Below are 15,025 nucleotides of genomic sequence, written 5' to 3'. Positions count from 1 at the left end.
GCCACCCTGGACATCAGCATGATGCAGCAATTCCCATAGACTGGCATCGGAAGAAATTCCTATAAGAACTGGACTAAAAGACTATGGAGTCAGAGTCCAAGGTTCTGCTGCCAGCCCATCAGGAGCTTGAGATGCGCATCCGATCAGGACTTCGCTCCCCACTCCCATCACTTGTGTACAGAATACCTGGCCAGTATTCGGTCACAAGCAACTTCCAGGCTGGGAACTATAACAAATACACAGAACCTGAGCGAATGGATGGATGAATGTTTATATGCATAAGGGTTAAGTAGTTAAACAACGTTGTTTGCTTCAATCTTTTCTTTATTCTTTATTATTATCTTTACAATAAATGTGGCTTTTGCCTTATCCCCCTCATGAGAGCCTGCTTGCTTTTATTGGTACAACAGCCACTCTGGGCACAACCAGGAAAACTTACTCTCCTCTCCCCCAGCCCTGGAGACATTAAGGGCATATCTAGACTACAGGGTTTTGTCGATGGATAACTGTCGACAAAGCTTCTGTCGACAAAGAGCGTCTAGACGACAGCCAGTTCTGTCGCCAAAGCAAGCCGCTTTGTCGACATGACAGTGTGGACGCAAAGACAGTGCAGATGCAATAACGCCTTCTATGGACAGAGCTCTGTCGACAAAAGGCGTTATTCCTCGTAGAATGAGGTTTACAGCCATCAACAAAACTCCTGAGTTTTGTCGATGTTATGTCGACATAACTCAAAAGCAGTGTGGATGCAGGTATAGTTTTGTCGACAAAACCCTGTAGTCTAGACACACTCTAAAGGGGTAGACCCTGGCCACAGTGCCTGTGCCAGCTCCAAGCCTGCCAGCCCAGAGCCAGCAGTGGCCACCGGGGCCCCTGACCCAGGGACCCCAAACCATGAGCCAGCAAGCCCCTGGCAGCCAGCCCTCCACCGCTCCCCAGGAGCAGTCTGCCAGCTCCCAGGAGCCTGACGGGCTGGAGAAGGCGGGGGCCTTCCTGGTCCAGGGTGGAGATCAAGGACCTTATTCAGGTTTGGGGCGATGCCCCCAATGTCCATGATCTCCGCACTAGACGGAGGAACACGCCCGTCTATGGCAGGATAGCTGCCAGCCTGGCCACCAAAGGCCACATGCGAACCCAGGAGCAGGTTTGCATGAAAATCACCTTGCTCTGGCGAGACACCCAACCCTGAGCCCTGAGCTTCCCCTCCCGCTTCTTCCCCTTGCTTCCCCCTCCCCTCTCCCACCCTCTCTCTTCCCCTCTCCCACCTCTTTTTCCCAGTCTCCCCAGAAGTTCATCCCCCCCCGTTTTGTTCAATAAACCCAGTTTCTATTTTTGAACATACGTGTCTCTTATTTGACATCAGGAAGGGGGGCTAGGGAGGGGTCAGTGGGAGGACGTGAGGGAGGAATGGGGCACGAGACCCCACTGGGGAGGGCCAGGGAGGCTCTGAAGGCTCCTCGGGGTGGACGCTCTCCCTCAGGGCCTCCTGGATCCTGACAGCCCCCCAATGGACCCCCAGATGGCAGCCTGCAGCAAGTGCAGCCGGGCTGATGGCAATGACCCCATGAGATGCACCATCGTGCCCAGGGGCAGCTCTGGCTCCATGTGGCCGAGTGCTGTGGTGTCCCGAGTGCGGGCGCTCAGGGCACTCCAAGCCAGGACTGCTTTGCTGTCCCTCATCGAGGGAGACAAGCAAGCAGGGAACCCTGAGAACTGTCTGTCCGGGGTGGGGGTCGGGTCCCTTTAAGCACGGAGCTCCAGGTGTGTCTACACTCCCAGTTCGGACTGGGGATGCAAATGGAGACGACCGAAGTAGTTAATGAAGCGGGGATTTAAATATCCCGCGCTTCATTAACATGATCTCGCCAGCGCGTGCCGGGACGCGTTAGTTCGGACTAAAGCCCTTAGTCCGAACTAACGTTACTCCTCAAAAAATAACCTTTCCTCTTCGAGCACCACCTCCCCCAACCCGTCCCGGCACCGACTTCCCCAGCTGCAGGCCCCGGCTCTGGGTTGGGACAGCAGCTTCCCCTGGGCGGGTGTTTCCCAACCTCCTGGTGACAGTTGCCTGCCCCAGACCACAAGGGCCAGGGGGATCGTGTCCGACGCCTGCGACATCCCAACCGCCACCCGGCCCGGGGAGCCGAGGGGCTGGCAGCTGGGACAGGCCCTGGGGCCCCCTCCCTGCCCTGGCTGGGCTGCTCCAGGCCGAGGAGCCGTGGGCAGCCCCGGGAGGGTGGGATGTGACTGATTCCGGGGCGAAGAATCAGCCCAGGGTGGCACCCGGCAGAGTGCGGCCCAAGCCCCGTGCACCTTGGCGGGAGGGGTCTAGGCAGGGCTGGTGCGGGGCTGACTCTGTGCTCATGGCTCCGGGCTGGCGGGGTCCGGGCGGGGGTCGTGGCGCGTGGGGCTCCGGGCCGGCGGGGTCTGGGCGGGGGACGTGGCGCGTGGGGCTCCGGGCCGGCAGGGTCTGGGCGGGGGTCGTGGCGCGTGGGGCTCCGGGCTGGCGGGGTCTGGGCGGGGGATGTGGCGCGTGGGGCTCCGGGCCGGCGGGGTCTGGGCGGGGGACGTGGGGCTCCGGGCTGGCGGGGTCTGGGCGGGGGACGTGTCGCGTGGGGCTCCGGGCCGGCGGGGTCTGGGCGGGGGACGTGGCGCGTGGGGCTCCGGGCTGGCGGGGTCTGGGCGGGGGACGTGGCGTGTGGGGCTCCGGGCCGGCGGGGTCTGGGCGGGGGACGTGGCGTGTGGGGCTCCGGGCCGGCGGGGTCTGGGCGGGGGACGTGGCGTGTGCGGCCCCGGGCTGGCGGGGTCTGGGTGGGGGACGTGGCGCGTGGGGCTCCGGGCCGGCGGGGTCTGGGCGGGGGACGTGGCGCGTGGGGCTCCGGGCCGGCGGGGTCTGGGCGGGGGACGTGGCGCGTGGGGCTCCGGGCTGGCGGGGTCTGGGCGGGGGACGTGGCGTGTGGGGCTCCGGGCCGGCGGGGTCTGGGCGGGGGACGTGGCGCGTGGGGCTCCGGGCCGGCGGGGTCTGGGCGGGGGACGTGGCGCGTGGGGCTCCGGGCCGGCGGGGTCTGGGCGGGGGACGTGGCGCGTGGGGCTCCGGGCCGGCGGGGTCTGGGCGGGGGACGTGGCGCGTGGGGCTCCGGGCTGGCGGGGTCTGGGCGGGGGACGTGGCGTGTGGGGCTCCGGGCCGGCGGGGTCTGGGCGGGGGACGTGGCGTGTGGGGCTCCGGGCCGGCGGGGTCTGGGCGGGGGACGTGGCGTGTGCGGCCCCGGGCCGGCGGGGTCTGGGTGGGGGACGTGGCGTGTGGGGCTCCGGGCCGGCGGGGTCTGGGCGGGGGACGTGGCGCGTGGGGCTCCGGGCCGGCGGGGTCTGGGCGGGGGACGTGGCGCGTGGGGCTCCGGGCTGGCGGGGTCTGGGCGGGGGACGTGGCGCGTGGGGCTCCGGGCCGGCGGGGTCTGGGCGGGGGACGTGGCGCGTGGGGCTCCGGGCCGGCGGGGTCTGGGCGGGGGACGTGGCGCGTGGGGCTCCGGCCCGGCGGGGTCTGGGCGGGGGACGTGGCGCGTGGGGCTCCGGGCCGGCGGGGTCTGGGCGGGGGACGTGGCGTGTGGGGCTCCGGGCCGGCGGGGTCTGGGCGGGGGACGTGGCGCGTGGGGCTCCGGGCCGGCGGGGTCTGGGCGGGGGACGTGGCGCGTGGGGCTCCGGGCCGGCGGGGTCTGGGCGGGGGACGTGGCGTGTGGGGCTCCGGGCCGGCGGGGTCTGGGCGGGGGACGTGGCGCGTGGGGCTCCGGGCCGGCGGGGTCTGGGCGGGGGACGTGGCGTGTGGGGCTCCGGGCCGGCGGGGTCTGGGCGGGGGACGTGGCGTGTGGGGCTCCGGGCCGGCGGGGTCTGGGCAGGGGACGTGGCGCGTGGGGCTCCGGGCCGGCGGGGTCTGGGCGGGGGACGTGGCGCGTGGGGCCCCGGGCCGGTGGTTCAGGGGTCTGCTCCGGGACGACAGCGCCCGGCCGCGCCCGCCTAGCGCACAAGGGGTAGGGGCGGGAATGGCCGTGGGGCTGGCAATGGGCCGCGGGCGGTGCCGAGCTGGCTGCCTCGAGGGGGCGCGGGCAGGCGCCTGCTGTGTGTGACGTCCAGGGCGGGAGGGGCGGTGGCGCAGAGAACAATGGGATCGTCCCACGTGGGCAGTTGGGCCCCGGCGGCTCCTCCGGTTTCTCTGCTCTCCCGCCCAGCGCTGCAGGGGCACCCGGGGGGACGGAGGCCCAGCCGAGCGCAGGACGCGCCCCAGGCACGACGCCAGCAGCTTGCCCAGCTCTGCCGCTCGCCTGCACCAGGGACTTGGCAACTGGTGCGTGTCAACTTCTTCCTGTAGCGCCGCTCGTCCCAGCCTCTCCCCGCTTCTCGCCGCGCCCCCCTTCCCTGCCAGGCGCGGGCCGGCGGGCCCCACGAGCCCTTTGCAAACCGGCCTGCACGCCTGGCTGCTCCTTTGGGACGGGGAGAGCCTGTTGGGAGGTGGGGGATGGGTTAGAACCTCTCCCCTGTGTGAGGGGGGCTGGGGGGCACAGGGAGCACTGGGGTGTCTGAGGGGAGGTGGGGGATGGGTTATAACCTCTCCCCTGTGTGAGGGGGGCTGGGGGGCACAGGGAGCACTGGGGTGTCTGAGGGGAGGGGGGATGGGTTATAACCTCTCCCCTGTGTGAGGGGGGCTGGGGGGCACAGGGAGCACTGGGGTGTCTGAGGGGAGGTGGGGGATGGGTTAGAACCTCTCCCCTGTGTGAGGGGGGCTGGGGGGCACAGGGAGCACTGGGGTGTCTGAGGGGAGGTGGGGGATGGGTTATAACCTCTCCCCTGTGTAAGGGGGGCTGGGGGGCACAGGGAGCACTGGGGTGTCTGAGGGGAGGTGGGGGATGGGTTATAACCTCTCCCCTGTGTGAGGGGGGCTGGGGGGCACAGGGAGCACTGGGGTGTCTGAGGGGAGGTGGGGGATGGGTTATAACCTCTCCCCTGTGTAAGGGGGGCTGGGGGGCACAGGGAGCACTGGGGTGTCTGAGCAGATTAGCCGTGTTAGGGTACGTCTACACTAGCTCGTTAGTTCGAGCTCGGCAGGGGAATCAGGGCAAGCGGAGTTACAAATGAAGCCGGGAGTTCACTATCCCAGGCTTGCTTTGCATGTTCCCAGGCGCCGCCATTTTTAAATCCCCCTTTGTCCAAACTCCCTGCCCGCGGCTCCACACGGCACCGAGTAGGGAGTTCCAATCAGAGACCCTCATTCCAGCTAGCGGGGAGCCTGGTTGGTTGGGGGCTGGGGGCTGGGGGCAGGGCGCGGGGGGCTGGGGGCAGGGCGCGGGTTTTCTGGTGGGCTGGGGGCTGGGGGCAGGGCGCGGGTTTTCTGGTGGGCTGGGGGCTGGGGGCAGGGGGCAGGGCGCGGGTTTTCTGGTGGGCTGGGGGCTGGGGGCTGGGGGCAGGGCGCGGGTTGCCTGGCGGGCTGGGGGCTGGGGGCTGGGGGCTGGGGGCAGGGCGCGGGTTGCCTGGCGGGCTGGGGGCTGCGCGGGGTCCCTGGGGCACCCGGTTCTCCCCGTAGGGGGCTCAGGGCTCAGTCCCGGTGCTGGGGGGCCGTGGGGTGGGCTGGGATGGAGCAGGAAGCAGGGCGGGGGCGGGGCCGAGGGCCAGGGCTCCTGCTCTTTTGGGGAAGTGCTGTGCCGAGGGGCCCCGGAGCAGGGGCCCGGGGCAGAGCTGTTCTCCGTGTGTCAGACCCCTGCCCTGGGCCTCCCTCCCCCCACTGCCCTGCCCCTCACGGACCCTCTGGGCCCCTCAGTGGGCGGAGCCGGCCCACTCCACCCCCTCGAGTGCCCAACTCTCTCTACATAAGGGCCAGGAGGGGAAGGGGACGCAGGATGCTCAGCGGTGCCGGCGCTTGGCTCCATCTCTGACGGGCAGGACGCGGGTGAGCTGAGAACAGACCCGGCGGGGGAGGGGGCAGGAAGGGGCCGAGCACAGCGGCACCGTGGGGGGGTCGGACTGGGGCTGGCAGCTTTGCTCGCGGGTTTCCACGGGGGCTGGGAGCTCTGGGGACATTCCCCGGTTTCTGCAGAGGAGGCGAGCAAAGCCCCCCAAAGCGGCAGGCCAGCCCCGGGGACCCCTCCCGTCCCGCCCCGCCCGAGCTCGGCCAGCCTGTCCTGCTGCGTCGGGGACGCCCGGCCCCACGGGGCCCTGCCCGGCCATTCTCTGCGGTGCCAGAGGCTCCAGCCCCACGGGGCCCTGCCCGGCCATTCTCTGCGGTACCAGAGGCTCCAGCCCCACGGGGCCCTGCCCGGCCATTCTCTGCGGTGCCAGAGGCTCCAGCACCGCGCCCGGCCCTGCCCGGCCATTCTCTGCGGTGCCAGAGGCTCCAGCACCGTGCCCGGCCCTGCCCGGCCATTCTCTGCGGTGCCAGAGGCTCCAGCACCGTGCCCGGCCCTGCCCGGCCATTCTCTGCGGTGCCAGAGGCTCCAGCACCGTGCCTGGCCCTGCCCGGCCATTCTCTGCGGTGCCAGAGGCTCCAGCACCGCGCCCGGCCCTGCCCGGCCATTCTCTGCGGTGCCAGAGGCTCCAGCACCGCGCCTGGCCCTGCCCGGCCATTCTCTGCGGTGCCAGAGGCTCCAGCACCGTGCCCGGCCCTGCCCGGCCATTCTCTGCGGTGCCAGAGGCTCCAGCACCGCGCCCGGCCCTGCCCGGCCATTCTCTGCGGTGCCAGAGGCTCCAGCACCGCGCCCGGCCCTGCCCGGCCTGTGAGCGCCGGGATCGCCTCTCGCGCCCGCCCAGTGCTGGCCTCACGCTCGCTCTCGCCCAGCCCCGGCCAGGGCAGGTCGCAAACCACACTTAGTCCCTCCGCAGGTTTTCTGCTTCACCTGGCAGAGCTGAGCCCCTCCCTGCTCCCACTCCCGCGGCGCCGCCTCCGTTCCTCTCCCGGCTCCCTCCCCTCCGTGGCTAGGTCTCCCCCTCTCCTCCGTGCAGGTGGATCCGGACAGACGCGAGACACGCCATGGCCCCCCGGGGACTCCGCCCCTTGCCCCTGCTGACCCTGGCCCTGCTGGCCGCCTGCCTGGCCCAGCTCTGCGAAGGGAGCTACCGCAACTTCGTGACCCGCCACATCGACTTCCCCAAGACCGGCGCCCCCAACAGCCGCACCTACTGCAACCGCATGATGGCGCGCCGGGGCCTGACCCGCCCCGTCTGCAAACCCACCAACACCTTCATCCACGCGCCCACCGGCCAGGTGCAGGCCGTGTGCACCGGGGCGGGGCGGTGCCACGGGCGCAACTTCTGCGACAGTAACGCGGCCTTCTCCCTCACCATCTGCCGCATAGCGCCCGGCTCCCGCCCGGGGCGCTGCTCCTACCGCGGCCGGGTCCTGAACCGCCGGATCCGCGTGGGCTGTCGCAATCGGCTGCCTGTGCATTTCGAGAGGGTCCTGTAGTGCCGGGCGCCGGCCGGGAGCCGGGAGTCCTGCCTCTCCCTTCGCTCCGGGGCAGCCTCTCGCTGGGGCCGCTCCTGCATCGTCCCTGGCCCCGAGACCCTCCGCCTGAGCCCAGCGCCTGCCTGGCCTGGGGCCCGTGACCCAGCCCAGCCACCCCCTCCCGTCCCTCACCTGTGGGGCCTGGGGGGCAGGGCGTGGGGCGAAGATGGTCTCAGGCAGGGCCTGGGAAGCTCTCGCTGAGTTTGGTTCCCGCGCTGCTTCCTGCAATAAAACCCTTTCCTGGCAACCACAGAGTCCGTGTCTTGGGGATGGGGGGAGGGGGATGGGCGGCGGAGGAGGGGGTGTCATGGGGACACTGAGGCGCACCCTGACCGTGCCCCAGCAGACGCACCCCAGCATGGCCGGTGTCTGACGGGAGGGTGCCGGCCCGCCTGGGCGCGGCAGCAAACGCTGGGGAGGGCGGGAGGAAAAAACTGCTCAGGGCAGGAACCGGGCAGCTGGGCTCCCTCTGGGCTCAGCTGGGCCGACGCCGGGTCAGGTCCTGCCCAGCCGCTGCTGTCAGCTGGTCCCTGGTGTGAGGGTGACCCTGCCCCTGCTGGGCGCTGGATGCCGGGTGACCCTGCCCCTGGTGGATACCGGGTGACCCCGCCCCTGCTGGGCGCTGGATGCCGGGTGACCCTGCCCCTGCTGGGCGCTGGATGCCGGGTGACCCTGCCCCTGCTGGGCGCTGGATGCCGGGTGACCCTGCCCGTGCTGGGCGCTGGATACCGGGTGACCCTGCCCCTGCTGGGCGCTGGGTGTCGGGTGACCCTGCCCCTGCTGGGCGCTGGATGCCGGGTGACCCTGCCCCTGCTGGGCGCTGGGTGTCGGGTGACCCTGCCCCTGCTGGGCGCTGGATGCCGGGTGACCCTGCCCCTGCTGGGCGCTGGATACCGGGTGACCCCGCCCGTGCTGGGCGCTGGATACTGGGTGACCCTGCCCGTGCTGGGCGCTGGATACCGGGTGACCCCGCCTGTGCTGGGCGCTGGATACCGGGTGACCCTGCCCCTGGTGGATACCGGGTGACCCCGCCCCTGCTGGGCGCTGGATACCGGGTGACCCTGCCCCTGCTGGGCGCTGGATACCGGGTGACCCCGCCCGTGCTGGGCGCTGGATACTGGGTGACCCTGCCCGTGCTGGGCGCTGGATACCGGGTGACCCCGCCTGTGCTGGGCGCTGGATACCGGGTGACCCCGCCCCTGCTGGGCGCTGGATACCGGGTGACCCCGCCTGTGCTGGGCGCTGGATACCGGGTGACCCCGCCCCTGCTGGGCGCTGGATGCCGGGTGACCCTGCCCCTGCTGGGCGCTGGATACCGGGTGACCCTGCCCCTGGTGGATACCGGGTGACCCCGCCCCTGCTGGGCGCTGGATACCGGGTGACCCTGCCCCTGCTGGGCGCTGGATACCGGGTGACCCCGCCCGTGCTGGGCGCTGGATACTGGGTGACCCTGCCCGTGCTGGGCGCTGGATACCGGGTGACCCTGCCCGTGCTGGGCGCTGGATACCGGGTGACCCCGCCCGTGCTGGGCGCTGGATGCCGGGTGACCCCGCCCGTGCTGGGCGCTGGATGCCGGGTGACCCCGCCCGTGCTGGGCGCTGGGTGCCGGGTGACCCTGCCCGTGCTGGGCGCTGGATGCCGGGTGACTCCGCCCGTGCTGGGTGCTGGGTGTCGGGTGACTCCGCCTGTGCTGGGCACTGGATGCCGGGTGACCCTGCCCGTGCTGGGCGCTGGATGCCGGGTGACTCCGCCCGTGCTGGGTGCTGGGTGTCGGGTGACCCCGCCCGTGCTGGGCACTGGATGCCGGGTGACCCTGCCCGTGCTGGGCACTGGATGCCGGGTGACCCCGCCCGTGCTGGGCGCTGGGTGTCGGGTGACTCCGCCTGTGCTGGGCACTGGATGCCGGGTGACCCTGCCCGTGCTGGGCACTGGATGCCGGGTGACCCCGTCTGTGCTGGGCGCTGGGTGTCGGGTGACTCCGCCTGTGCTGGGCACTGGATGCCGGGTGACCCTGCCCGTGCTGGGCACTGGATGCCGGGTGACCCCGCCCGTGCTGGGCGCTGGGTGTCGGGTGACCCCGCCCGTGCTGGGTGCTGGATGCCGGGTGACCCCGCCCGTGCTGGGTGCTGGGTGCTGGGTGCCGGGTGACTCCGCCTATGCTGGGTGCCGCATGCCGGGTGCCCCTGCTTGTGCTGGGTGCTGGGTGCTGGGCGCCAGATGCCAGGTGAGCCTGCCCGTGCTGGGTGCTGGGCGCCGGGTGCCAGGTGACCCCGCCCGTGCTGGGTGCAGGGTGCCGGGGTCCAAGTTTGCCGGCGTGGCCTGGCTCTGTGCGGGAGCTGTGTGTGCGCGCGCCCCATGGGCCATCCTGGCTCTGTGCAGGGAGCCGGCCCCGCAGCGAACCCCCAGCGCCACAGGGCCCGAGTCAGGCTCCACGTGTGGCCGGCTCCGTCCGTGGGGTCCCACAGCCCCGGGCCGGGCAAAGGCAGCCCCTCGAAAGTCACCTTTCTGCACAGGCGGGCCCGGTGCTCCGACGCAGCGAGCTCCCCCTTACCTAGTCTGTGGGCTCTGATCTCAGCAACCCACCTCGGACCCTGGGGCCGCCTGTCCGCGCTGGGCCGACGTGAGGGCGGGGGGCTCGCGGCGGCCGCCTGCAGGGGCACTCGGTGTGCTGGGGCTCGCTGGCGTTACAAGGGGGAGCTGGCTGTGGCAGGGACCAGCACAGAGCTCGGGACCCAGCGACTGGTGCCCGGAGACCCATCTCGACCGGCCGAAGGGCTCCTGGGCTGGGCTCCAGGCTCCGTAAACCCCCGTGTGAGGCCGGCTGGGAGTCGCTCCCGGCTGGAGCCCAGGGCTGCGCGGTTCCCTCTGGGCGTGGGGCCCGGGGCCCAGAGCGAGGGGACCCCAAGGGGCCCCGGGAGAGACAGCGCTCAGCCCTCAGGCCCCACCCCAGCCCTGCGCTACCAGGGCTTGTTTTAGCCCCCGCCCTGCTCCCGGGGCGGGGCCCGGAGGGGGAGCTGGGGTCTGGGAAGGCCACATGGAGACGGGGCTGGCGGGCAGGTCCCTGGTGTTCCACAGCAGCCGCCCCGGGGCAGCACCAGGGCCCGGTGGTCCAGCTCTGCCAGCAGCCGGTGCCAGGCGGCTCCAGGGGCTGGACGGAGCCGGGTGCTTAGCGGGTGACCCGTGGGGCTGCCAGACGGTGTCACCAACAGTCCCGGACACACTGGGCGCTACGGCGCAATCGACAGCCCCTCGGACCTGGACGATACCCGACGGTTCCATTGTCGCTGTTCCATTGTCACCGTTCCATTGTCGCCGTTCCATTGTCTCCGTTCCATTGTCTCCGTTCCATTGTCACTGTTCCATTGTCTCCGTTCCATTGTCGCTGTTCCATTGTCGCTGTTCCATTGTCGCCGTTCCATTGTCACCGTTCCATTGTCTCCGTTCCATTGTCTCCGTTCCATTGTCGCCGTTCCATTGTCGCCGTTCCATTGTCGCCGTTCCATTGTCGCCGTTCCATTGTTGCCGTTCCATTGTCACTGTTCTGTTCCCGCACAGAAAGCTCAAATACTGGACCGTCTGGTTCAAAACTGGACACCTGGCACCTTAGTGACCCGTCTCTGGCCAGCCTGGCCTGGCTCCCGGCCTCTGCCCGTCCACAGAGGGACTGCAGCACCATGCAGGCCGAGAGGGGAGGGGTGTGTGTGTGGTGTGTGTGTGTAGTGTGTGGGTCTTGTGTATGTGGTGTGTGTGTGTGCAGTGTGGGTGTGGTGTGTGTGTGTAGCATGTGGGTCTTGTGTATGTGGTGTGTGTGTATGCAGTGTGTGTGCGATGGGGGTGTGTGTGGTGTGCGTGTGTGTAGTGTGTGGGGTTTGTGTGTGGGGTGTGTGGTTTGTGTGTGGAGGTGTGTGTGTGCGCACACTAAGAGCAAGTGGCAGCTTGTGGTTATGCAGGCTGGGAGCAGGGAGGCCCGGCGGGAGGGGAACGGGGTCCCGGGGAAGGGCAGGGGAGCAGGGAGGCCTGGCGGGAGGGGAACGGGGTCCCGGGGAAGGGCAGGGGAGCAGGGAGGTCCGGCGGGAGGGGAACGGGGTCCCGGGGAAGGGCAGGGGGGCAGGGAGGCCCGGCGGGAGGGGAACGGGGTCCCGGGGAAGGATAGGGGAGCAGGGAGGTCCGGCGGGAGGGGAACGGGGTCCCGGGGAAGGGCAGGGGGGCAGGGAGGCCCGGCGGGAGGGGAACGGGGTCCCGGGGAAGGGCAGGGGGGCAGGGAGGCCCGGCGGGAGGGGAACGGGGTCCCGGGGAAGGGCAGGGGGGCAGGGAGGCCCGGCGGGAGGGGAACGGGGTCCCGGGGAAGGGCAGGGGGGCAGGGAGGTCCGGCGGGAGGGGAATGGGGTCCCGGGGAAGGGCAGGGGGGCAGGGAGGCCCGGCGGGAGGGGAACGGGGTCTCGGGGAAGGGCAGGGGGGCAGGGAGGCCCGGCGGGAGGGGAACGGGGTCCCGGGGAAGGGCAGGGGGGCAGGGAGGCCCGGCGGGAGGGGAACGGGGTCCCGGGGAAGGGCAGGGGGGCAGGGAGGCCCGGCGGGAGGGGAACGGGGTCCCGGGGAAGGGCAGGGGAGCAGGGAGGTCCGGCGGGAGGGGAACGGGGTCCCGGGGAAGGGCAGGGGGGCAGGGAGGCCCGGCGGGAGGGGAACGGGGTCCCGGGGAAGGGCAGGGGGGCAGGGAGGTCCGGCGGGAGGGGAACGGGGTCCCGGGGAAGGGCAGGGGGGCAGGGAGGCCCGGCGGGAGGGGAACGGGGTTCCGGGGAAGGGCAGAGGGGCAGGGAGGCCCGGCAGGAGGGGAACGGGGTCCCGGGGAAGGGCAGGGGGGAAGGGAGGCCCGGCGGGAGGGGAACGGGGTCCCGGGGAAGGGCAGGGGGACGGGCGGGGGGGCACATGGAGGTCTGGCGGGGAGGAGATGGGGAGTCGCAGAGGCCCACGGGGCCCACATGGCACTTGGGGGCAGGACTGGCCTCACCGTGCCAGGACCCCCATCCTGCTCCACCCCTACCCGCCGGGGGTGTAAACGTTTCCGTCTTACTCCCAGCCGTGCCCCAGGCCTGGCCCCGGTTGGCAAAGCAGCGCCTGGTTCCCCAACAGTCCTGGCGAAAGCTGCCCGCCCTGCCCCACAGGCACCCCACACGTCCCACCCTAGCAGGCCCGGGCAGCGCGCAGGGGGGCCATTCCGGATCGGGGGGGGTAACCCCGATGGGGGCCCGTGGGGTACTTGTGTGACGGCGCGTTGGGGGTTCCCCGTCTCCTGCACCCCGAAATGGCACAAACAGACTGCACCAGCCAGTGGAATTGAGGGTGGTTTATTGCTCCTCCAGCACAGCACAGCACAGCACAGATGTAATCTGGTTACAGGAACTGGGCTAGGAGGCCTCAGGCCCCCTTGAGATGGGGGAGACTGGGCCCCTAAACTCCAGCTCCTCTCCCTAGGCTGTCTCATCCATCCTCACAGACAGCCACCAACCAACTCACTAAGGGTATGTCTACACTACAAAGTTAGTTCGAACTAACGGACGTTAGTTCGAACTAACTTTAATAGGTGCTACACTAGCGCTCCGCTAGTTCGAATTTGAATCGAACTAGCAGAGCGCTTAGTTCGAACTAGGAAAACCTCATTTTACGAGGACTAACGCCTAGTTCGAACTAGCTAGTTCGAACTAAGGGCTGTGTAGCCCTTTAGTTCGAACTAGTGGGAGGCTAGCCCTCCCCAGGTTTCCCTGGTGGCCACTCTGGCCAACACCAGGGAAACTCTATGCCCCCCTCCCGGCCCCGGACCCCTTAAAGGGGCACGGGCTGGCTACGGTGCCCGTGCCAGGTGCAAGCCTGCCAGCACCCAGCTAGCAGACCCTGCACCTGGCACGGCACAGAGCCACCCACCCGATGCCCCCCAGCCCACCCCCTCTTGCCGGGACCAGGCTGGCGGCTCCCGGGAGCTTGCCCTGGACCGCAAGAGGCGGGCACCTTCCTGGGCTAGTGCGGACATCGTGGACCTTGTCCACGATCTCCGCACTAGGCACAGGAAAGTGGCCGTCTAGGGCAGGAGAGCTGCCAGCCTGGCCACCCAGGACCAGGTGTGCATGAAAATCAAGGGGGTCCACTGAGACCCCCGACACTGAGCCCTGAGCTTACAATGGCCGTCCTGGGTCAGACCAAAGGTCCATCTAGCCCAGTAGCCTGTCTGCCGACAGAGGCCAACCCTAGGGACCCTGGAGGGGATGGACCGAAGACAATGACCAAGCCATTTGTCTCGTGCCATCCCTCTCCAGCCTTCCACAAACTTTGGGCAGGGACACCACTCCTACCCCCTGGCTAATACCACTCCATGGACCCAACCTCCATCACTTTATCTCACTTCCCTTTAAACTCTGTTCTAGTTGTAGCCTTCACAGCCTCCTGCAGCAAGGAGTTCCACAGGTTAACTATTTGCTTTGTCAACAACAACAACTTTCTCTTACTAGTTTGAAGCCTGATACCCATTCCTTTCCTTTGGTGTCCTCTAGTCCTTCTTTATGGGAACTCAGGAAGAACTTTCTGAATGCACCCTCTCCACCCAACCCCTGCTTTTAGAGACCTCTATCCTGTCCCCCCTCCGTCTCCTCTTTTCTAAGCTGAACAGTCCCAGTCTCTGTAGCCTCTCTTCATCTGGGACCTGTTCCCAACCCCTGATCATGTTAGTTGCCCTCCCCTCTCCCAGCCTTTCTCTTCCCCTCTCCCACCTCCTTTTCCCAGTCTCCCCCAGTTTTTTTTCAATAAAGACAGAGTCAATGTTGGAAGAAACGTTATTTTTATTTTGTACATCAATAAGAAGGGGGGCTAAGGAAGGGTAAGTGGAAGGAGGTGAGGGAGGAATGGGGTATGAGCCCCCGATGGGGAGGACTGGGCTGGCTCTGCGGGCTTCTGGGGGTGGAAGCTCTCCTGCAGCCCCCCAATTACTCCCTCTCCCCAGATGGCAGCCTGCGGCAAGTGCAGCTGGGCTGATGGCCGAGTGGTGTGATGTGCCCAGTGTGGGCACTCAGGGCACTCCAAGCCAGAACTTCTTTGCAAGCGGGGCACCCCTTAGAACTGTGTGTCCGGGGTGGGGGTCGGGACCCTTTAAGCGCAGCCCTCGGCTAGCCTGAGACAGCATCTCCATGCTCTAAGTCCTCCTTTTATGCCCTGCCGGCACTGCTTCCGGCCATCCTTAAGCCCTGTTCAGAGTCCACTCAATGTGGACTTGCTAGTTCGAACTAGCAAAACGCTAGTTCGAACTAGTTTTTAGTTCTAGACGCGTTAGTTCGAACTAGCTTAGTTCGAATTAACTAATTCGAACTAAGTTAGTTCGAACTAACTTTGTAGTGTAGACATACCCTAACTTCCAGCCCTGCCCCCCAGCCAAGGCAGCATTCCACCTTCCTTTGTTCCTCTCTATGGGGGGTGTCTGGCCACTGGTTTGCATAGTGACTCATCCTGTTTTGCTGGGTCGTGGTACCCACGGCAGCCAGTGGGGGTTCCCCCAGAGCCAGC

General features: G+C 68.5%; 1 pseudogene across 2 annotated transcripts; it reads left to right on the top strand.

Moving 5' to 3' along the window:
• The first annotated feature begins 4,179 nt into the window (after positions 1 to 4,179).
• LOC142825348 (ribonuclease pseudogene) lies at positions 4,180 to 7,730 on the top strand (annotated as a pseudogene). Of its 2 annotated transcripts, XR_016348095.1 has the most exons (3): positions 4,184 to 4,336; positions 5,858 to 5,932; positions 6,982 to 7,730. The product of XR_016348095.1 is annotated as a ribonuclease pseudogene, transcript variant X1 (transcript). The 2 variants fall into 2 exon arrangements; XR_016348096.1 differs by lacking the exon at positions 5,858 to 5,932 and having other exon boundaries at positions 4,180 to 4,336.
• Positions 7,731 to 15,025: the final 7,295 nt, after the last annotated feature.

The sequence above is a fragment of the Pelodiscus sinensis genome, chromosome 30 (assembly GCF_052426305.1).
Source record: "Pelodiscus sinensis isolate ZL-2025 chromosome 30, ASM5242630v1, whole genome shotgun sequence".
NCBI classification, from domain to species: Eukaryota; Metazoa; Chordata; order Testudines; family Trionychidae; genus Pelodiscus; species Pelodiscus sinensis.
The sequence above is the reverse complement of the archived record's forward strand: the minus strand, read 5'-3'. Positions and strand labels throughout refer to the sequence as shown.